At 44.6% G+C, this 24,104-nt stretch overlaps 1 protein-coding gene across 1 annotated transcript in view; it reads right to left on the bottom strand.

Annotated features, from left to right (window-relative positions):
- The window catches only part of RNF141 (ring finger protein 141), a 185,764-nt gene extending 163,838 nt beyond the window's left edge, over positions 1–21,926 (bottom strand). Inside the window, exon 1 of the mRNA XM_069223617.1 lies at positions 21,784–21,926. The gene's annotated coding sequence lies outside the window, so the exon portion shown is untranslated. The remainder of the gene's footprint in view (positions 1–21,783) is intronic.
- Positions 21,927–24,104: the final 2,178 nt, after the last annotated feature.

The raw sequence follows: 24,104 nt of genomic DNA, 5'->3' as shown, positions 1-24,104 counted from the left end.
CCACCTGCACCTCCGCCAGCACCGCCACCTGCACCACCAGCAGCACCACTGCCAGCAGCAGCAGCCCCAGTGGGCAGCCGTCTGAGGCTGCAGGGGATGGGCTGGAGCCTCCCCCCCACCACTGACAACACCGCCGCCAGCCCCGCAACTGCCATCCACTGAGCAGCCGTTAATGCCGGCTACATGGGCTGTAGTGCGTCCTGGCACCTGCAACATCTGTAGGTGTGACACCCAGGTGAGAGACTGTGACCTTGCACCATCCAGGATCAGCATTATAGGGCACAAGTTCCCCTCCAGAACCAGTGGAAGAAGGCAACCACTCACCCCCTCCTTGCCAGGATGAAGCACACTGGGCACAAGGCCCCCTCCAGAACCAGTGGAAGAAGGCATCCACTCACCCCCTCCTTGCCAGGAAAAAGCACACTGGGCACAAGGTTCCCTCCAGAACCAGTGGAGAAGCCATCCACTAGAGAGACTGTGGCTTTGCACTCCCCAGAACCAAGCAGTGGGCAAACCGCCCACTTGAGAGACGGTGGCGTTGCACTCCCCAGGACCAAGCAGTGGGCAAACCACCCACTAGACAGACTGTGGCCTTGCACTCCCCAGGACCAAGAAGTGGGCAGACCACCCACTAGAGAGACTGTGGCCTTGCACTCCCCAGGACCAAGCAGTGGGCAAACCACCCACTTAAGAGACTGTGGCTTTGCATTCCCCAGGACATCGCAGAGGGCATGCAGCCCCCTCCAGGAGCAGTGGCATTGTACCATCTTCCGGCTGAGGTGCCCCCCCTACTCCCCGTCCCCCTGAGGTGCCTGTGTGTTTTTGACCTGATGCCCCTGCAGTGTTCTCTCCGTATTGAGGCAGGAGTCAAGTGTGGCCTTGGCCTATGTGTTATGGCCCTGTGGGCCACGGACATTTTGGAGTGGGCACTGTCCCTCCATTTGTATATATTGTACATACTGTTTAGTGCTTTAAGGACATATCTATCTAAATTTGTAATATTACACTCACTTTAATCAATGCCTTTTGTCCTTGCGTTATTCCTGAGGGTCAAGGGGTGTATATGTGATGTTGTTTCATTTGTTTGTTTGTATGGTGTTGGGGGTGGGGTTGTTTCATGTGTGTGCTACTCTCTTCTGCCCCCCCCCCCCCCTTTGTGTGCTAGGTGCGGTGCTCACTGTGGTCGTCTTCGCCGCCGTTCGTGTTCCTGGTGTAGGAAGAGGTAGACCAGCATTGGAAATATGTGCAGTTCGGGCTCCATGGAGTCGTGGTTCTTCCTTGATTGTCGAGAAGTGAGTCGTTTCCCGTCTGTGTACTGTTTCCGCCGTGCTTTTGATGGCATTGGTACCGCCCCGGAAAAGGTGGCAGATTGGTGTGTCATAATACAGTGGGCGGTACATTGTCTTCTGCCAGGCTATTGCCGGTTACCGCCGCTGTGTTTGTTGCTACCGCCGTGGCGGTCAGAGTGTTAAAGTGGCTGTATGTGTTGGCGGTTTCTGCCGTGGTCATAATTCCATTTTTCTTACCACCGTCCTGTTGGCAGTATCACCGCCGCTTTATCACCGACTGCCAGAGTTGTAATGAGGGCCTTAGTGTTGTGAAGTGAGTGCATGTTAAATGTATACTCTGGTTGTATGTGTGCCTATGAGTGGTATAGTACATAAAGGATACAGTATTGTGCAGTGTGTGTAGGTTGTATAAATGCACCAAGTGTATGTGTGCCTGTGGACAGCACAATATTTGAAGGGCCCTGGGTTCCATTTTGGGAGACGCAGGTCTGCATGGTGAAAAAAGAAGTGGAGGTACATAAATCGCTCAAACAGATTTGTGTATAGCTGCATTCCTGTACGCTGGGCGGGACACATATTAGAGAGGGCAGAGGCAGGCTTCCCCCGCACACATCAAAGGGTGCTCCTTGATTCAGGGAGAGATCACAAGGAAGGGGCCTGGGCACATCTCGGGAAGGAGATGGGGCTGATAAGAGAGGAAGTTTGGGGCCATCAGCTACCCTTTTGAAACAAATCACTGCAGCTGACATCCAGGTGTGAACTCTGGTTACTCTCATGGACTGTGGTGAGTGGCTATCTGCTTAGGAGTCTCTCCTGATGTGACTGACCGCTGTTGCGAGGAAGAAGAGGACAGAGGAGTGGGCACTTTAAAAGAAGAAGAGCCCTAGCATTACACTCAAAGACACATACCCTAAATTACAGTTGGTGTCTTGAAATGGATTATAAGCAGGGGAGTTTGAGAACCCGACAATAGTCATCTGCCTAGAAGTCAGACAGGCTTGTGAGGAGGGGAAGCTCCCCAAGACTTCTGCCTCTGACCAGGATTAGAGGCCAAGACCTGCTAGTCTCCCTGCTGAGTGAGGGGATATCACCCAGGGAATTCAAGACCACCTCCCCTGGAACGTGGGGCACCATTGCCTGATTGCCTGCAAAGACCAGTGTGCCCTGTGAAGAAGAGGAGAGAATTAGAGGAAGTGAGGTCCAGTGGGGAATTCTATTGAGTGGATTCAGGTTGTGAGGAGTGAGGAATCAGCTGCTGCACAAAAAAGGTGGATGCCCATGTGTGGGACAAGGTTGCTGACTCCCGTATGCCAGAGGAGGGGCCACTGTGAAGTGAGCTGTGGTCAGGCCAGAGCCTGTGTGCAGCTAAGGGCCTGCAACCCAATATGCTGTGGGGTAGAATGGTGCCACACATGAACTTGGTTGAAAGTTGTGATGATCGAGCCGAACCCAATTGCAGCGGAGGATCACCAACCCCATATGCAAGGAGGTGCTACCGTGCAGACACCTCCTATGCCGAGTGGATGGGAGCTCATGTACAGGTGACTCCATATGCCTTAGGGTGTCACTGGACCTAACCAGAAGTGTATACTGCCCCAGAGCATCGACAAAGGAGTGAATGTGCTGTGGAAGCCCCCCCAACACATCCACCCCTGCGCAAGGGATCAGCCCTAGGAACGTCTTGTCATCTTTCCCCATCGTTCAGGAGACCAAGAAATCTTACCCGCAATGAAAAGCCACAAAGAACCTCTTATAGCCACAGAAGCCCGACTGTGTATGAAGGAAATCGGCAATTGCAGCCTGCCTGGACGCATGCAGTGTGCCAGCTGCTGCCGCTCTGACGCCCACAAAGGGGACGTGCTCAGGAACTTTGGACCCTCCAAGTGCGTGCAAGACTGACTTGGAGTCAATCAACCTCAGTGGAACTTGCTAGCTAAAATATTGTGTGATGGAACACGAGTGGACTCTTGAGACTTGGACTACTAGTAGGACATACCCTGGATGTTGCACTAGTGAATAGGGAATAACCACTATCACTAGAACAAGGAGGAAGTAGAAGAGGGAATCACCAAGGAAACACTAGAGCCCCGACCTCAGTGGGATTGTGTAGTTGTTTGTGAACGTCATATTTTATCTTTGTGTTGGTAGCGGTAGAAATAAAATTCTCCTTTTTTTCATAAAAGTGAGTATTGATCCTGCTGTACACATTTTGATTTGTGAGCATTCCCCTGCATCCACACCTAACCCCAGAGGAAGCCTTACACTGTGCAACCCAGTTACCAATGACAGACAAATGCAGAAGAGGTACTTGGCTCAGTTGCTCAGAATTCTCAGTAGGTCGGACCCTGGAACATCAGGAGTAAAAGGCCTCAACCCCCCACGGTTGGGCCATTTAATCACTGCTTGCCCTGTGAAAGGGGTTCTGACAACATGAAAGTGACCATTTTCACAAGAAGTCACGATCAAATTAAGTTTAAGTATTGCAAACATCTCAAGAGTTGTCATTTAACAGGTTGATGGAAGTTGAAAAGACTCAAAAATGCCTGAAAAAGTTTTGAACTAGCACTTCTTGACTGAACTACGCCCATGAAATCCCAGAGTCATTTGCCATTAGCAGAATTTAATACAGATGCCTAGTTATTCTTATTAGTTACATAATTATATACATAAAAGAAACGTCAATGCATCTCTTAAACATTTCAGTAAAGAAATGAATAATACATGGTATTTAAAGGTTAAAAAGGACGTTTACCGCGCAGATCATGCCATTTAAAGACCTATGGATTTCTCACAAAAAATTTAAGAACTTAATACAAAGTACAGGGTCCATAAAACACCTACAGAAAGCCACATGCAAAAAACGTTATTTGTGATATGTAAGTGCAGAGACCATAAGGCATTTTGGCAATATATAAATACACTCGAGTCCGATAATAACTCAAAATTTAGTAAGACAACATTGGCACATGATTGCAAAAATTATGTGCCCTTATTGTACAATCAAAGAGTTCTAAAATTTGAGAAGGACCTCTTTTCAGTTCCTTCATTTGCCGAACTCATGGAACAGACTAAGAAGAAACCTGCCATAGATACTGTGGAGAAATCTTGTGCTGGTAACTGGTGTATGAAGATGTAATAGACATCAAAGGGAAATCTCTGATGTGGTACCTAGGCCGAACAGCATCCCTATTAAGATTTTAAAGATGGACAGGAATTATTGAGCATCCTGGGTAACTCTGTCATTTCATGACTGCTTTCCTACAGGCACCATTTCATCCTCCTGAAAGAACTCTATCCTCTGCCCGCTACATATGGAGCGTTCAGCGGCAGATCCAGGCAATTCCAGACTGATAGACCTTCTAGATATGGAAGCTAAGTTTTACGTGTCGCTACTGCTGAATGATCTTAAAGACTGATTGAACAAAAATAACCTGTTTGTCTGGTATCGATTCAAATTCAAGGAAAACAACAGTACAAGTGACAACACTATGGCACTGTCCCATTGACAAATGATTATGCAAAAACTGAAACTATGGAACTTTAAGCCGGTTTCATCAACTTTAAGACTCTGTTCTACAGAAACTAGCTTTAGTGCAAGTTGAATGCCTGGGAAGTTGATCCTGGATAGACAGAAAAAAAAAAAAAAAATTCAGTTCATTTATGTTTTGTCGACTTTAAACTGGCCTCTGACTGTGTGTATCGAGAAAAACTATGGCCAAAGCTCGCAGGATGGGGTAGGTATACCACTATCCCTGCTGAGAGGAATCCAATTGTTCTATGCAAACACCTTGACCAGAATAAATATAGGGAACCAGATCCACCTCTCCAGGAAAAATGCGACCAGCCAGGGGGTCCACAAGGGTGTGTGCTTGCACGGGCACTCTTTAACCTTTAAAAAAAAAAAAAAAAAAATGATATCAAATCTGACGAAGGTACTTGACTCAATAAACAGCCACTGCCCATTGCTGAAATCCTTGAGCTTAAATCATCTCCTGTAAGCAGACAATATTTTCCTCTGCAGTTCTACAATAATTAGTCTACAGCGAAAGATGGATGCACTATTGAAGTATGCAAGTGAAAACACACTGGAAATCCACAGAAATAAGACAAAAGTCATGTCCATTAAAAGGCAAACAAAGAGAGGAACTACATAGTCATTGAAAAAGCACCCCGCTTGATAATGTGGACACATACAACTATCTGGGAGTCTTGAAAAACGACAAACACAGCTTCCTTCCCAAAAGGCAATTACAAATAAGAACAGGTAACGTACCGTACCTATTGCAGCCTTCTGCACTCTATTAAACAACCTAACAGGTCTGAGCTTTAAGCTGTTGTAATCATCATGGCAGCAAAATTACTTCGGACACTCACTTATGGTAGTGTAGTGCTTCAGGTCGAGATTTCAGCCTGCATGGACAGTTTAGTTTAATGTGTCTCCAGCACAGATTAGTCTAGAATTAGGCCTTTTACAGCAATCAAATGCAAGACTGTGTGCCTTTATAAAGTGCTGTTACAGGCTGAAGGACTTCTATGAAAACTCTCTCAACTAAATACTCTGGTCAACAATAACCATCCTCCCGTGTTGTCATTCAAGTACCTCCTTTAAAGCGCCATAGTAGCACTGCAAGTGAAAGCCGTATGGGGCCAGTTACTAACATGCAACCTTTAAAAGGGTTTTAAATAAGTGTGTGAAGGAAAAATCTTTGATCGAGGACAAACTGGTTCTGAAAAAAAGATAATACACATGGATGTTGGGCAATAGCTAAAAGCAGCTCAAATCGGCCTCAATTTTTAGTCAAACACATAATACAGATACTTTTTACCCTCCAGCCTGGTGTTTTTACATCTTTGGTAGAGAAACCATCATGGCAAGCGAAAGAGGGTAGCACATGCCATTTGTGCGGTTCACCAAGGGAGGATCTACTTCACCTTGTAAGCATTTGTTCAGACCTAAAGGAACCAAGAAGAAAACTACTGATAAAAGCCTCTAACTCTGGAGGGATCCAAACCTGTAGTCAGGCCATCATTGCCTAAGTTCTGATGACCCCATGCTGAGCTGCTGATTTATTACATTTTTCACCAGATTTCAACAAGTCTTGGCTGTAAGGTCTAGAGTCAAGTCCTGGATCATAGGTTTTTACAGGACTGAAGACTGGCCCGTCCACCGATAATCTTTTATAATTTTATAACTTTAATGTTAAAATGCATTCAATTGTAGAGGGATCTGAACCTATAAACAAAACATCATTACCTACCTCAATCTCAAAAGACCCAAAACTGAAATGTTGAGCCTTCCAATTCATTGGCAAATCTCCATAAGTCTATGGTGTAAGGGCCAGGGTCAAGAGTTCTTGCTCGCAGGTTCCCACAAAAATAGGCTGCCTCACACACTGAGAAACGTTTAAAAATTTTAATCAGTTAATTATTGTTGTTTATCCTTTTTGCTATGGTTTTAATGAACTAATGCAAGTAAAAATAAATTGAAACTGACCTAAAGTTGTTGAAAGTGATACATCTCCTGTACACTGACACTTGCATACAAGTTATATGATAACATATGTTTTCATCCGCAAAAATACACATGCATATGAGCTTTACAAAAGGCTGTGCCCTGGCCCCTTTTTATTTAATTTATACATCTCAGACATTATGATGTAGGCTTCTAAACCTAGAGCCGGCCCTCTTAAATTAGGAGGCATGCTGATGTCTCTGCCTTTGTATACAGACCACGCTGTTATCCTGGACAGAAGTAGCAAGGGCCTACAGCACACCTTAAATCAACTCACAAATCATTGCAGAGTCAACAGTCTGAGTATAAACTAGGAGAAATCAAATGTCCCAGTCTTTGAGAGAGCATTAAAAATTAAGGCATTTGAATGCAGAGCACACTGAGATGGGCAATCTTTGTAAGTACTAAAGAAATTGGTTTCAAGACACCACAACTCTAGCGCATTATAAAGCAAAATTAAAGTTAAAATCCAAAGCATCAATGCTTGCCATGATAAAGCGGTCTAATAACTTGTCAGGTTCAACGATTAAGCCATCATTGGATATAAGTGAAAGGAAATTTATGCCCACTTTAAATTATGGCTTTGAAATATTTGAACAACCCAGGTCCTTCTTTTCCTCAAAATAACATAGCTTGATGTAATTCAATGCAACTTAATCTGGTACATCTTTGCTTTTCCAATGTTTATATCACAGGTGCAGATACTCCTGGAATTTTATTAAACAGCAAATTCTGCAAGATTCGCACAACATTAGCTTCTGGTACAGATGTAAAACTGTAAACTGTGATTATTTACATCTATGGGACCAATTTAAGGAAGACAAACAAAAGAGTAAATTTGATTATCTATCAAAGCTTCAGCAAACCAACAATCTGAATCTGCAAGCAGCTGGGGAAATTCATTTGTAATGGCTGCTCTTTAAAGGAATCTTAAAGAAACAAATGTGTGCTCTTCCCTTTGAGTTTGCTCTAAAACCTTGCCAATCCCCGAGTCCTTATGGAGTATTATGAACCTTTTATTTAAAAGACAGATTACAGCCATACTGAGAGCACGTCAATGAAATTCAAGAACGTTTACAGCAGACTCCATCTTAATATATGTGAGTTGGGAAGAAACACCAGAACTGGACAAAATTAAGACCACTGATATCTCTAAATTATTTTATATGTGTAAGAAAGTTTGGCCCACATCGTCTGCTACTGTCATTCCCTACTTGATGAAAGAAAAGGTGACTTATTTCGAACTGCCTCCCGTTAATTGAGGATTAGAAAATGTGCTACTGCAGTGAAGTAATGTTTTAACACTGCCGATATGCAATTGGCCTATGGGACAACTAAATTCATAAAAACAGGGCAGAATAAGTTGAGTTTGACTCAGGATCTAACACCTTTTCGGAACATCCTGGAAAATGTCGACACCTCTCCTCTACTAGGGAACCAACGACTGTGAGAGGTCTAGATATGTAGTTATTATGGATACTGAATCTAGTGGCCTCAGTATCTCCTGCTAGTATTACAAGTTCTCCCTTTATCTACATCAGTCCTAACATTACTGAATACTCTACAAATCTTTATCTACATGGTATTCAAATACTGTGAACTTATTAATGGATATTGATTTTAATGGTTATAGAATTTTTAGTCAGTACAATGAAATCCTAATTGTTTCTGTTTTTAACGTATGGTCATAAATTTCTAATGCCATTGAGCACTCTAACAATCGTATAGCCTTACTTGTTTGGGAACAAAATATTGTGAATTGACTGATATGCCACACCTATTTTCTTTTAATGGACAGTTTCTACTGATTGCAGTGCTTTTCATAAGTATTTAAAGTTTACTTTTATCCACTGTTCTTAACCTTTTCCATGTTACAAATGAACTATCCAATAAAGAGTATGTTATGGGAGACAGGCATGCCCCCATAGATTTTAGTAGTGTCTTGGAACCAGCCTATAAACTTCTGAAAACTTGGTGCAAATTTTAACCAATAGGCTTTGGTTTGACTTGAAGCTCTTCACGAGTGCTCAGGATTTAAACTCTCGAAAAAGTCGACTCTTTTCACTGCGTATCACTTTTAAATAAAGAGGTGGGATAAGATGTGTCACCCCTAAAAACAGGTTGGTCCAAGTCCATGTTTTGGAAAGTCTCTGGCTAGGATCAGGTACCAGCAGTTATTAGGCTGGTCCTACAAATTAAGGGGCCTGCATCTTAGAATCTAACCAGGTGTGGATCCGTTTTTCCTGTAGTAGAGGCTCCCATGGGACTCACTAGTATAACCAGAATCTCTCCTTTTAGGATTAGCTGGTAATCCTGCATCCAGCTAACAATACTGAGGTAGGTGCTGGGGTGGGGGGTAAGTGTAAGAGAGGGAGAGGGAGAAAGAGAAAGAGAAAGAGAAAGCGAAAGAGAGACAGAGAAAGAGAAGATACATACAAACACATACAGGACAGGTCAGAGACAGCACAGGATTACACTTGATGGAGCAACTCCTCAACCTAGATGGGGCTTTTCTTGATGCTTGTTTGCCTCTTGGTAAGCTTAGCTGGGACGACGTTAAGACTTCTTGGGAGCCTCAATCTATGGAACTACACTAATGCAGGTCCCTCAGTTAGCAGGGCCTCTTACAAGTTTTACTAAGGATATGGTTGGCTTTTCTGGTAACGTAAGTGGAGTACAGTTCCTCAGCAGGTATACTTCCAGGAGACAAAAAAATATGTTGGAACACTTTCTACTGCCTAATGGGTCTTGCTGAGCCTGAGGCACATGCAATGGTACCAGATGCAGTCCAATGAGGTCGAGAGGACAGTAACATTGGGAACATCTTTAGCTTCAACTCCAAACACCAGTGAGACTAGGTGCAATGGCACTGATGTGATCCCTCCATGCCGCCATCTTCCCTGCCACACAAAACGATTCAGAAACTTAAAAAGTTACTTACAAATGGCAAGATAATACATTTCAGTGGCTCAAGTCTTACCTTAATCAATGTTAAGGCTTGAAATACATAATAATGTATATTACAGAAACAATGTCAGAGACGTAATTTGTTTTATTTCTCACAGGTAGAATAGTGTAGATGCAATATGTTATCTTCATTTGTTACTCCCTACAAACATGATGCAGATAACATACTGCAGGTGCATACTCCAGTAATTACATCTAAACAGCTAATGCAAAATTTGAATTACTAAGGTTTAAGCCTTGAAAACAAGGGGATGCCAAATGTTACAGAAATTTGAGCCCAGCCCACTAAAACAATGGATCTTCGTCTGCGATGAAATCCACAAAACTAGTAGAGAAGGTAGCGAGCCCAAGAGGCACTGTAAAGCTCTACATAGGGTGCATTACATAACATAGCACTACAACACTGTATTGCCATTCAGTACAATAATACACTTAGCCGTGTTTCTCCTCCACAAAATGTACTGCTTGTTTGAACTGAGGGAGCTTGCCCGTTAATGACTACAGCTCCACAGAACCGGCATAGCCACAATACAGACTGCAATAAAAACAAATCAGACACCAGTCTGTGATGGAGAGCTGTGGAAAATCATAACCCAGACTGCTGAATGGCTTTACGATGCCCTATTAACAGCGGTTTATGTACTATCAAAGGGCTAAATAAAAAACAAGGCAAAACCGGTATGGAGTTGCTTGTGTTCTGAATCAGAAAGGACCTGGCTTGGCAGTTCAGGCTGGACTGTCCCTACAGAAGCAGGACCAAGGCTGCTACCCCAAGTGATTGCCAGAGGTTAGACAAATTGCAAACATTCTTACAACCATAGCTGATTTAAATAACAATACCTTCAACATGCCTTTTTATCTCTTCGCAGTATTAATAATGTGTACATTGGTGTATGAAATGTCAATCAAATATGTACATATCATTATCACATTACAGAGCTATCAGTGACAGGCTGCAAACCAGAACCTGACTAGGTGTAAAAATTCATCCCAGTCCCAAACTGCACCAAACAAGTAAGTCTGATCCGCTGGAAGTTGAGTGTGGGTTATTGGAATACATCAGTACTTCATGGCATATAGAGGCTGCCCATGCTTGTTACTAGCATTTTGAAACTTACAATATCTAATTCATCTGGAAAATTTGGAGAAGCCCCAATCCTCCTAGAAATGTATCTTTACATTGTGTGATTTGAATAACGTTGCTGGAACAATATACTTTACACTTTGCCATTTTACAACTGTTGGAATGGAAAAGTCTCCTGCATGGTTACCAATGTGCACCCCTGCTCTGAGTGCTCCTGACTAGCTGGTTATGTGGACTCCTGTGACTGATTTTTGGTCATGGGCCAACACAGATCCCTCGTGTGCGACATGACCTATGCCTGCTTCATGGAAATACAGTCTCAGATCGGGAGGGTTGCTCCAAGAGCTACCCTTGATGTAGTAAAGGGCTACAGTCCTTGCCAGGAGTTACATGACACAAGCATGATGATAGCAACATACCCATTTTCTGTTTTATAGTAATCAGTAGTATGAACAGGCCTCGTTACCTGTGTCACAAGAGTGGAGTCTACCATCTCACTTATATAAAGTTCTACTGATAAGCACCGAACTCAACCTTTCCCTAAATGGTGCCAGAATGTAGCGCTGTGCCGCAGGTGGAGGGGGTGATAGGGGCTGTGTGGTGGTGTGCGTGTGCCTGCGGATGGTACATAACTTGGAACCCTATGGAATCTATTTTGGAAGTCCAGGGCCTGGAAATGCTAGTTGGAGGTGAGGATTGCAAACCGTCGCACCTCAGACAAGAGATGTGGATTGCTGACAATCCTGAGAGCTGGTGTGAGAACATAACATAACATGTGTATTTGTTAACCCCTTCTGTGCCGAGGACATAATGGTTTCGTCCTGGGGCACAGTGCTGCTGTGCCCAGGACGTAACTATTACATCCTGGGCACCCAGCCCAGCCCAGAGGGAGCGCTAGCGCTCCCTCTGTGGGGTTTCCCCCCACACCCCCAAGTCAGGGATGGAAGGGGAAGCCCTTCCCCTTCCACCCCTGACCCCCCCCCCCCCCCCCCTGTGACGTGGCGCGCTGACAATCACAATGCCTCCTCCTTCGCGCTGGAAGCTCTGCTTCCAGCGCGATGATCGGAAGAGAAATGCAAAGCATTTCTCTTCCGATCACGGGGAGGAGGCAGAGAGGCTTCAAAGGGAAGGAAATGTATTTCTGTCTCTCTCTGCGTTTTGGCAGCCGGATTGTAAAGCAATCCGGCTGTCAAAACGCCCACTAGACACCAGGGATGTCTTTTTTATTTATGAAACTTGGCCAAGGGTCGCTCCCAGGGGGGGCATTTTTTTTTAAGGCCTTTTCTGCCCCCCCCTGGGGGTAGATCGGCCTATTATCAGGGGGGGCAGAAACCTCTAGGCACCAGGGATAAAAAATTGGTTTTTTTTTTGTTTTTTTTGTTTAGTTTTTGTTTTTTGAGGTGGGGAGCAACCCCTTGGGCAAGGGTCGCTCCCCTAGGGGGCAAATTGTATTTAGACCATTTCTGCCCCCCTTGGGGGCAGATTGGCCGATTGTAGGTCAATCTCCCCCAAGGGGGCAGAAACCACTAGGCACCGGGGATTTTTTTTTGGAGCCAATGTCACGCAGGGGGAGCGACCCCATAGGCAAGGGTCGCTCCCAAGGGGGGGGTGGAGGGGCAAATTTATTTTAGGCCATTTCTGCCCCCCCGGGGGCAGATCGGCCTATTGTTATTAGGCCGATCTGCCCCTGGGGGGGCAGAAACCTCTAGGCGCCAGGGCAAATTGTTTTTTGGTGTTTTTTTTTTGTTTGTTTGTTTTTTTAGAGATGGGGAGCGACCCATTAGGCAAGTGTTGCTCCTCTGGGGGGCAAATTGTATTTAGACCCTTTCTGCCCCCCTTGGGGGCTGATTGCCCGATTTTAGGTCAATCTGCCCCCAAGGGGGCAGAAACCACTAGGCACCGGGGATTATTTTTTTTGGCGCCAATGTCACGCAGGGGGAGCGACCCCATAGGCAAGGGTCGCTCCGGGGGGGGGTGGGGGGGGGGGGGAGACAAATTTATTTTAGGCCATATCTGCCCCCACCCGGGCCGGCTGAGCTAGAGGCCAAAATCCACAGGTAGGCACTGTTTTCTATGAAAAAATTTGATGTGTCCACGTTGTGTTTTGGGCCATTTCTTGTCGCGGGCGCTAGGCCTACCCACACAAGTGAGGTATCATTTTTATCGGGAGACTTGGGGGAACGCTGGGTGGAAGGAAATTTGTGGCTCCTCTCAGATTCCAGAACTTTCTGTCACCGAAATGTGAGGACAATGTGTTTTTTTTAGCCAAATTGTGAGGTTTGCAAAGGATTCTGGGTAACAGAACCTGGTCAGAGCCCCACAAGTCACCCCATCTTGGATTCCCCTGGGTTTCTAGTTTTCAAAAATGCGCTGGTTTGCTAGGTTTCCCCAGGTGCCGGCTGAGCTAGAGGCCAAAATCCACAGGTAGGCACTGTTTTCTAAGAAAAAATGTGATGTGTCCATGTCGTGTTTTGGGCCATTTCCTGTTGAGGGCGCTAGGCCTACCCACACAAGTGAGGTATCATTTTTATCGGGAGACTTGGGGGAACGCTGGGTGGAAGGAAATTTGTGGATCCTCTCTGATTCCAGAACTTTCTGTCACCAAAATTTGAGGAAAATGTGTTTTTTAGCCAAAGTTTGAGGTTTGCAAAGGATTCTGGGTAACAGAACCTGGTCAGAGCCCCACAAGTCACCCCATCTTGGATTCCCCATGGTCTCTAGTTTTCAAAAATACACAGGTTTGGTAGGTTTCCCTAGGTGCCGGCTGAGCTACAGGCCAAAATCTACAAGTAGGCACTTTGCAAAAAACACCTCTGTTTTCTTTAAAAAAATGTGATGTGTCCACGCTGCGTTTTGGGGCATTTCCTGTCGCGGGCGCTAGGCCTACCCACACAAGTGAGGTATCATTTTTATCGGGAGACTTGGGGGAACGCTGGGTGGAAGGAAATTTGTGGCTCCTCTCTGATTCCAGAACTTTCTGTCACCAAAATTTGAGGAAAATGTGTTTTTTTAGCCAAAGTTTGAGGTTTGCAAAGGATTCTGGGTAACAGAACCTGGTCAGAGCCCCACAAGTCACCCCATCTTGGATTCCCCTAGGTCTCTAGTTTTCAAAAATGCACAGGTTTGGTAGGTTTCCCTAGGTGCCAGCTGAGCTAAAGGCCAAAATCTACAGGTAGGCACTTTGCAAAAAACACCTCTGTTTTCTTAAAAAAAAAATGTGGTGTCCACGTTGCGTTTTGGGGCGTTTCTTTTCGCGGGCGCTAGGCCTACCCACACAAGTGAGGTATCATTTTTATCGGGAGACTTGGGGGAATATAGATTAGCAAAACAAGTGTTAATGCCCCTTGTCTTTCTCTACATTTTTTCCTTCCAAATATAAGAGAGTGTGTAAAAAAGACATCTATTTGAGAAATGCCCTGTAATTCACATGCTAGTATGGTCACCCCGGAACTCAGAGATGTGCAAATAACCACTGCTCCTCAACACCTTATCTTGTGCCCTTTTTGGAAATACAAAGGTTTTCTTGATAGCTATTTTTCACTCTTTATATTTCAGCAAATGAATTGCTGTATACCCGGTATAGAATGAAAACGCACTGCAGGGTGCAGCTCATTATTGGCTCTGGGTACCTAGGGTTCTTGATGAACCTACAAGCCCTATATATCCCCGCAACCAGAGGAGTCCAGCAGACGTAACGGTATATTGCTTTCGAAAATCTGACATTGCAGGAAAACGTTACAGAGTAAAACGTAGAGAAAAATTGGTGTTTTTTTCACCTCAATTTCAATATTTTTCTTTTTCAGTTGTTATTTTCTGTAGGAAACCCTTGTAGGATCTACACAAATTACCCCTTGCTGAATTCAGAATTTTGTCTACTTTTCAGAAATGTTGCGGTTTCTGGGATCCAGTATTGGTTTCATGCCCATTTCTGTCACTGACTGGAAGGAGGCTGAAAGCACAAAAAATCGTAAAAATGGGGTATGTCCCAGTAAAATGACAAAATTGTGTTGAAAAATTGGGTTTTCTGATTCAAGTCTGCCTGTTCCTGAAAGATGGGAAGCTGGTGATTTTAGCACCGCAAACCCTTTGTTGATGCCATTTTCAGGGGAAAAAAACACAAGCCTTCTTCTGCAGCCCCTTTTTCCAATTTTTTTGAAAAAAAAATGAAATTTTCACTGTATTTTGGCAAATTTCTTGGCCTCCTTCTGGGAAACCCACAAAGTATGGGTACCTCTAGAATCCCTAGGATGTTGGAAAAAAAAGGACGCAAATTTGGCGTGGGTAGCTTATGTGAACAAAAAGTTATGAGGGCCTAAGCGCGAACTGCACCAAATAGCCAAAAAAAGGCTTGGAACAGGAGGGGCAAAAGGCCTGGCAGCGAAGGGGTTAAGCGCAAGTTCACCCAGAAGGTATCTTGGCACTAAATAACAAATGTTTATTGTTACCCAACTCAATGGTACTCATTTTATCGACCTCAGAAGGATGAAAGGCTGAGTGGACCCACTGGGATTTGAACCTAACAATAAGGTCGAACACAGGCCCCTACATTAGACTCATTAGTCCATTAAGCCACCAGACCTACAATGGAAGATGAGAAGAGCTTCCTCTGTGCATACCAAAGATCTCTTTGATTTAAGGAAGAGTTACTGTTCAGTGGGGCATGGGCTCACTGTTAGGCAAGAAGGCAGGTCTGATCACGCTGGCATTGTAGGATCAATGGAGGCCTAAGGGCTTTAAACTTTTTTGAGGCATTTTTCAGGGGAAGCTGAGAGCCAGGTAGGATCCCTGGTTACTCACTTGGCCTGTGTGGTGAGTCACTTGGAACTATTGGTGCTCCAGGATAGAGGAGAGGGCACTTTAAAGAAGTCGACATCCATAACACAAAATCACTTCTGTGTCTGGCCATGGGCTATGAAAGGTAGATGGGTGAGCGTGAGTCCCATAAGTTGTTCAACAGCGTTGTGTACCAACATGGAAAGAAGATCACCTAGACCTCTAGCTTCTGTAACCAGTACTGGGGACCAAGGTCCGTTAGTCTCCCTGCTGGATGAGGAGCCATCACCCAGGAAATTAAGATCACTTGCACTGAGCTTGGAGCATCAGCTGTCTCCCTGCCAAAACCAGTGGACCCTGTGTGAGGGAGGAAAGTTCCTGGAAGAATTAAGGCCCAACAGGGATCCTTTTGAGTGGAACTCTGTGAGCGCAGTGTCAGATGTCCAGTCGGGACCGTTGTGAGAAGGCGTGACCTCCACCCATCTCATAGAAGTCAACTACCCCATATTCCAGTTTGGAACCATCATGATGTTATAGACATTGCCCTTGCTGCATGAAGTCAGCAACCCTTGTATGCCAGGTGAAGGACACTGAAGTTAGAGTCATTGCCCTTGCCGTAGGAAGAAGGCGACCCCTCATCCTACAGCAAAAGGGCTGGAGCCCGCAAAGACGCTCCCCTGTCCTCCCGCACTTGAGGGTGCCATCGGGTTGGGTAAGATTGTTTTAAGTTTGCAGGCCTCCCCGGCACTTACACCAATTAAGAATGTAGCACTGCTGACATTTACTTTTAAGGCCAAACCAAGACTTTATTTTGTGGTTAATAGCTTAAGCCACACCTAAATGTCACCTCCAGTATGGAATTGGAAATAACCAGCCTTGCTAGAAGGGAAAGTGGGACTCAGGGATACTGCCCAGGACAATGCTAGTGCACAAACCTCAAGAGACTGTGGATATTATTTAGGATGCTTTTTTTGTTTATGTTAAATACTACTTTTATCACAAAAGCCATTATTTGACTGGATAATCAGTTATTGTAGTTACTTGTGCATTTTGAATCTTGTGCCTGTGTAGCCCTTACACCTACCTCCCAGGAGCCTTGGACCACTCGATCCGTGATAATAAGTCAAGTGCTGAAGGTGTAGTACTTGAACCAATTCCTCACAACCCATAGTAGAGTTGGCCTCTGGGCTTCAGGAGTAAAAGGCCACAACCTCTAGGGCTGGGCCAACTACCCTCTGAAAGGAGTTCTGACAACTACTGGTAAGTGGTTGGATGACTAACAATTAGGAGCCCAAAAGAGAGCAAGTACTGCAGAGGAAATCTCCAGTTTACACCAGTGGTACAATATGTCCGGTTTTATGCACAAAATCCACATACGTCAATAATAGAGAACGCAGAGTTGGAGCAGATCTTCACACCATATTTGAAGATCAGCTTAATGATCTATGTAGGGATAGAGGTTGGAGGGCTCCCAGAAGCAGGGACAGAGATGTCCTTGTTAGTTTGATTAGGGACCAATTTTAGAGACTGGGTGAAAGGAAGGAGGCTGTGACACACTTTTGGAAGGGAACCATGTTAGTAAACAAGGAAGAGGGTGCTGACATGTCACTGTCAGGCTCTCATGCCCTCTTAGCACAGATCTACCGCAGAACACACCGAGTGTGTCACCTAATGTACTTTCCAGAATTTCCCCAATAAACACAACACTTCTTATTTTTAGAGTACCACTGTCAGCAAGTCCAGGAGTAATCCCTTGGGTGGGTTTAGGCTAGTAGAGACCATGAACTTCCATCTAACTCTTCAGAAAGTGAAAAGGTGAAGCAGGAGTCGAAGGCCATGAAGTTAAGAGGAGGAAGCTGAGGCTAATGTGCCACGAACAAGAGGAAAGGAGGCAGGAGAGACAAGAGGAATAGAAACAGGTAGTAGCCAAAGTTCCAAGAGAGCGTGCACATGTGTATGTGGAAGGGTAGGATATCTTGGACTGGTCTGTGAGTTTTGAGGTCACGTGTAAGGCACACGCCTTGAATGATGTGTCCATGGAAGCTGCTTTAATACGTTGCTTACCTTTTGAAAGGGACAGCTATCATTGAAAGAGGGCATGTGGACACCAGATGGTCTATGAGCCAGGATACCATCCTGGCTGAGATGTGCATAACATTTGAGCGAATTAAGGAAGCTCTGATCGGAGGTCTTGGGCTGAAGCCAGCTCAGTACCTTCAGATATTCAAGAAATGCAAGAAAGGAGGTGGTGTTCCATTTCAGACTTGTATTCACAGTGTAAATGCAAGATTGGAATGAGTGGGTGCGAGGGATGGAGGCCAAGGGCGTTCATTCTCTTAACCAACTGATGGTTTCAGTGACTCCAGCTGTGCTCTACACCACTTAGGCAATACCTGTCAGACCTTACAGAAAGGGATCCAGAGAACCTTGCAGCATTGCCTAATGTGTGGTTAGCTAACAGAGTTCTCAAGGGGTAAGAGCAGCATGATCCAAGCCAAAAGGGGAGAGGAACTCTCCACAGACTGGTTCCACACTGGAGGATAAGGCCCTGGGTAATTCTGGAGGGACCAGCAGAGAGGCCAGGTGAAATGAAAATAGTAATGGTATGTCTGGTAAGGAGCATCATGAAAAGAGATGACAGAAGTGCCACCAGGTGAGATATTTTAAAAAGAGACTATTTGGTGAAGGACTCTATACTGGCAGCACCTGTGACAGCTAACGTGTTACACGTGGATGAAGGGACCCGAGAAGGCACAGTTGTGCTCAACCTAGTGGCTATAGATATCTGGGAGAAGGATTCAGATGTTTTGAAACGCATTGAAGTAACATAAGGGAATTTGTACAGGAAGTCAGTATCACTGGGAGCAAGGTGCCTGTCCTGGGGAATACCGGAGCTTTCAGGGCTATGACTGAGAAGACGTATCTAAAATCCAAAGAGATTCTACATGGCACCAATGATACAGGCTTGGCAGTCAGTGGTGAAGGCATAGAAAACCTGCTTGCCTTAGTTGAGGTAGAAAACAATGGTAAATTAAGGGGCAAGAGAGCAGGAAGGTGCTGCTGTCTCTTTGGCAATCATTGTATTGTCCCTGGTTTAGTGCCAAGACCAGCAGCCTTTTTGGTTGCAAAAAAGGGCAGACTCTGGGAGTGTACGGGTCGTGAGGATTTTCACATTTGCTCCTCAGAGAGAGGATGAGGCTCCTGAAACGGACCAAGTGCTGAAAGCTTGGTCGCTTCTAGTCCGGCAGGGTTTACTAGCTCCGAGGTGCGTACCTGGGAATTATTTCCACCTAGCACAAGGAGTGCCCTATGCTTAAAGTACACTGCAAGGATGCCCAGGAACACGTCAGCAAAGGAGTGGTTGGGAAACACTATGTTGGCTGGGATAATGGCCTAGTTTTTTGTGAGAACGTGAAACCTGAGACAGGTTTTAGCAGTAGGCTAGTGGTTCCATTTGGGCACAGAAGTTTCCTGTTGTCATAGGCCTTGGCAGGACATTTAGGCATTAGATAGACCCAGCATACATTAGACCCTCTGTTCTATTGGCCAGGGATGCAACACAAAGGTTCTGTAGAACCTGTCCTTGCCAAGTAAGCAGTGTGTCAGGAGAGAGGACTAAAGTACCATTAGTGCCCCTACCAGTTGGGGGTGTTTTATTTGAGTGGGGGGGGAATGGACATTGTTGATCCATTCAAGCCCTCCTCACTGGCAGACTAACAACTATATCTTAGTTGTGACGGATCATGCCGCCAAGTATTCAGAGGCAGTACCTTTGAGAAACACAGCTGTAAAGGTGGTAGTGAGAGCTCTCCTGTGAATGTATTCTAGGTTTGGATTTCCAAAAAAAGTGGTCTACGACTAGGAAACCAAGTTTATGTCTTTGTACGCAAGAGAGATGTGGAAGCAGGCAGGTATGACTTACCACTTCACCACAGCATACCACCCATAAACCAAAGGTTTGGTGAAACGTTCCATCAAGCCACTTAAGAGCATGATGAGAACGCTGCCAGAGAACCTAAGGAGGAAGTGGGATCTTTCCTGACATGTCTCTTGTTCACCTATAGAGAGATTCTGCAGAAGGGAGATGGGTTCACATCCTTTGAACTTGAGAAGGAACCTCAGAGTCTCCAAAGAATGATGTGGTGGACTATGCGATTGGCCTTAAGAAGCTGACACCTCAATATGAGTTGGGAAAAAGAAAATCTTTAGGCAAGTCAACCGTTCATGAAGGATTGGTATGACTAAAAATCTATACTGACTGGGTAGATATCAAGGATAGGAGGTGCTGGTGCTGAAGTCCGAGGTTTTGAAAAGCAAATGGTGTGGGACCATACAAGTTAGTTCAGACGTTTTCTGAGGTTAACTATTTGCTGGACAGTTGACACAAGGGTATCAAGGATGATGTACTATGTGAACCGACTGAAGCTTTACCTCCAGGGACAGTACACAGTGAATGTTGTGGATACAGCAGAGGAGATTGTAGAAGACAGTGAGCCTCTTCTTGACCTGCAATTTGGTGATACAAAGGATGGAACTGTGGAAGGGGTTCAGATAGCCCAAGCCAACGCCTGATCTGCAGTGACAGTTTATTAGAATTGTTTTCCAAACTCTTTTTGCTGACTTCAATCTGTGTCCACCCATCTGAATCAATGACAGACACTGGTGACAGTCTTCCAGTGAAGGGCAGAATGTAAACAATGTCTGACGGGGTTCAGGGAGGCATTAAGGAGGAAGTTGCCAAGATGTTGGACCTGGGGGTAATTGACAGATCTCCTAGGCAAAGTTCAGGTGTGCTAGTACCAATGCAAGGGCCTTCAGACTTGCAGTTCTATGTGGACTATCAAGGGGTCAATTAGGTAACCAGGACCAATGCCCATCCAATCCTTAGAGAGGATGAGCTTGTGGATCGGTTTAGCGCTGCAAAGCACTTAAGCACCTATGATTTAACCAGTAGGTACTGGCACACTGCCATAGCACCAAGTGTGAAGAATATTGCATTGCATACCCCTGTTGGATGCTAAGATGCAATCTATGTTGAAGTGGGGAGGTGCCACTACCTAGACTGAGGTGAGGGAATTTTTACGACCCACATGATATTACAGGAACATTGCGGCTAGCTATGGAAGCCTAGCTGCCCACTGGTTATGTTGACCTTAAAGAAGAAGCTCAGGAAAGAGATTTGAGGTGCTAAAGAAGGCACTATGCAATGCACGTGAACTGAAATCACCTGCCTCGGCCTTTCATTGTACAGGTCTCTGAAAGAAAAAAATCAAAATTAGCTGTAGGGAAAGTCCTAACCATATGTGGGATTTTTAAAACCCTATCAAATGTTTGTCTTTGATACTTGCTAAACGAAGTCCAAGTCTGTTTATAAAGTGGTGTTTAGAAGTTTTATCAATGTTACAATCCCAGTGTGCTCCTAAGTACTCGATCAGAAACCACTTCGTGAAAGGGTATTCCTTGGGCGGGGAAAACTGGAAGCCTGTTTTAAAGTGGTCTTGAGTGAACAATGGTTGGGTAATGTCCCAACAACATGGCCCTCGGTGAAACATCAAACTGTGCTTTTTGGCACACGAAATAAATGGTTTCAATAACTCCAGATGTCTAAAGCTAGCCAGCAGTCCAGTATCAATAAAGTATCATGTACTCATATACGAGATTACTTATTAACCAAAGTTTAACACTTGTTCTGGACTACTAACTTGCTTCTTGTGACATTAAACGACACCCAGAAGGGACCGTGAAATACCTATATGTACATTTCAGTACACAATTACCTGGACATTTCCAGCATTGGCGTTTCAGTTCAATCTAAAGAAAAAAACTTACGCGATTATAAAACAATTGTAAAATGTAACAAGTTATTTTCAATTAAATATGTGAACGGACAAAGGCACGTAAGCAATTTAAACACACAAAAAGGAACATCCTCTCACTCTGTCGGTGGCCTGCCGCTTTCAGCACCTCGACAGCTCCCAATACACTGTGAACGGGTCTAAATCAGTCGAATGCAAGAAATGAGTGGTCGAGGGTCTGCCCAGCCCCCGTCCGAACGAGACCCACCCACCTCTCTCATCCATTCGCATACAGCGGTGTGCAGGGCGTGGAGAGCGACTTGTGTGCGTGATTGGTAGGAGAGATCAACAAGACATACTTACCGATCTTTCAGAGACACCATGGGCCTAACCTAGGTTGCGGGAGTAGGAGCTGTCACCCGGCCCAAGACATGCACTGCTCACTGGCACTCTGCCGCTGCGGCACAGATAAGGGTTAAGGCCCAGGAGTGGAGCAGCTCACGAGGGCGGGGCAGAGCGAACCACAACGTAACGCGCTCGTGACATAAATATACAGGCCGGGTGGCTCAGTTCGGGAAGGCGGCTCTACAGCAGCAACGGTAAAACTGATTGGGCCGAACTCTGGCGTCGCCTAGCTTGCCTGTCCAATAAACAACTGGCAAGCGTGTTCCGAGTCAGTCGCCAGCTGAAGTATCTGAGGCGAAATTGCCCATGTCTGGACTCGAGTTTGTACGCCCAAGTCACAAATCTTCGCGCTTTCGGCTACTTCAAAATAATGTTTTTATTTTGGCGATCACTCGCACCTCCGAACCTGCCTGCAGAGTGTGCCCTCAACCCTGTTATTACAGGAGGGGAAAAAGACCTACTTAAAGGAGTAATGATACCTGACAGATGCTTGTGCTAGCGCGCCTTGTTCATAGTAAGCAAACTTAGAAGGGGACACGTATAGGTCGATGAATCTTTTTGATCGCATAGAGTATCCTAGTTAGGCGGTAACCAGTGAATCATCAATAAACATTATAATCAACATGCAATGCTATAAAAACCTTATCTAACAAGAAAACACCATTACTCTCAAAACGGTTAATTTGTTTTATTCCCTATTAGTTACAATTCTAGTCAAGCTTTATTTCGATAATCCATGATTAATCAAGCTTTATTAGCATTGTGAGCAAAAACTTCACCAATATTTATTTATCAGTAAGCAATAATAACACATCAAACTTAGTCCAGCAAAGCAAAACATTGAATAATTCAGCAATGCAAGTCAGTCAGTCCGAAGTCACCATAAATCGTCCTTGTTAGCCTGCCTATCTCAGATTAGCATCAGCATGTGGGCCTTCATGCGAAAACAATTTAGTCAAAAAAATCATTAATTTGGAAAAACTATCTAAAAGAGAAAAACACTTTAAAACAGCACAGTTGGTACCTAGAAGAAAAATACACATTAGTCAGTCGACATTTTATACCTACCTATCCAAGATTGATCAGCAACGAGTCAGTCTTCGTCTCCAGGTCATCAGTCATCAGCAAGACTCGGGCTCACAGGGAGCAAGCCCAAATTCTCAGCACTTCGGACAGCGTCTCCTGACATCATCAACTTTCGCCTCTCCGCTCTGATTTCCTTCCTTGTGTCATGACTTTTTATTGGGGTCTCTCAGTCCGTCCCACAATTTGCTAATTGGTCAACCTTATCTGGGGTCATGATTCTAACCTATAGTTTTTCTTTACCACTTGTTTGCGTTGGTTCAAGCATCAAGTTCTATTAATATGATTGGTCCTTCTGTTGATGAGAACATCATCCGGCCCTTCAGGTAACGTTAGCCAGTGCTTCCATTGTTCGAGTCGTTAGAAAGTACATTTAGCCTACTCTACACATAATTGTATCAATTTGTTCTGATCGTCTCCTGTCCGATGGTACATTGCAGAAAATTCTAGTAGAGCTCATTTGAACTCTGTACACTTCAAGGTCCTTTTCTCCAGTTCCAGTCCTCATCAGCTTATCGTGTCTCCACGTTTAAGCAAGCAAGGCCTAGCGTTGACCAGGCCTCTAGTTTGGCTAAGTTAAGGATACAAAGTATCATAAAATATAGTTTATATCATTGGTTATGGCATATTAATACATTTTTCACATTATTTTAGTACTGTTAACACAGATGGTGACCACTTCCAGTGGGCACATTTTGCACATTACACGTTATTTTCTTTTATTAGTTTCAACTGTCATTTATTTCTCATTAGTATATATTGCCAAATCATTAGAATACTCTCATATTAGCATATCTGCTCCAACAGTCCCTCCTCTGATGACTAAATGTGTCATCACACCTTTCCCTTGTCAATCAATTACAATTTACTCTCGGCTACATTTTGATCTCTTCTGTTTACATTTTCCCTTTAGATTCTTCTTCTGGGCTGTTCTTCCCTCCTCTGATTATGTTTTGCCCTTTGTAGTTGAATTTTGTGCCATAATTTACATGCCCACCATAATCCTAATATAGCAATGATCACAATCAATATTCCCTGAACAATTTTCCACAGTATCCCACCCCAAATTTGGCTAAACCAATTGCCTACAGTAACAAATCCATTTCCAACCTTTTCCCAAACTCCTGGTTCCTTCAGCTCCTTCAAATCCTTACTTGCATTAGTTTAATTAGTAAGCAAATCCTTTACTTCTTTCT

Source organism: Pleurodeles waltl, chromosome 3_1 (assembly GCF_031143425.1).
Source record: "Pleurodeles waltl isolate 20211129_DDA chromosome 3_1, aPleWal1.hap1.20221129, whole genome shotgun sequence".
In the NCBI taxonomy this organism is placed as follows: Eukaryota; Metazoa; Chordata; class Amphibia; order Caudata; family Salamandridae; genus Pleurodeles; species Pleurodeles waltl.
Note: the sequence above shows the minus strand (reverse complement) of the source record. Positions and strands in the feature narration are given on the sequence as shown.